The sequence below is a fragment of the Babylonia areolata genome, chromosome 11 (genome assembly GCF_041734735.1).
Source record: "Babylonia areolata isolate BAREFJ2019XMU chromosome 11, ASM4173473v1, whole genome shotgun sequence".
Classification (NCBI taxonomy): domain Eukaryota; kingdom Metazoa; phylum Mollusca; class Gastropoda; order Neogastropoda; family Buccinidae; genus Babylonia; species Babylonia areolata.
Genome location: NC_134886.1, coordinates 40,474,526 through 40,474,742, shown reverse-complemented (window position 1 = coordinate 40,474,742; position 217 = coordinate 40,474,526).

Here is a 217-nt window from a genome sequence, read left to right as displayed (position 1 = left end):
CCCCCCCCACACCTCCCCGCCACCCCAACCCCCACCAGTTTGACCCTTGTATTATATTTTCCAAGTTTGTCTGTTTTTTTGTGTGTTTTCGTTGTTGTTTTGGGCTTTTTTAATTTTATTTAAAAAAAAAAAAATTTAATTATTTTTTGTTATACGTTGCATTTTCAGTATTACTGTGCAAATACTAAACAAATGTTACATGCACTTTGCCGTTTAA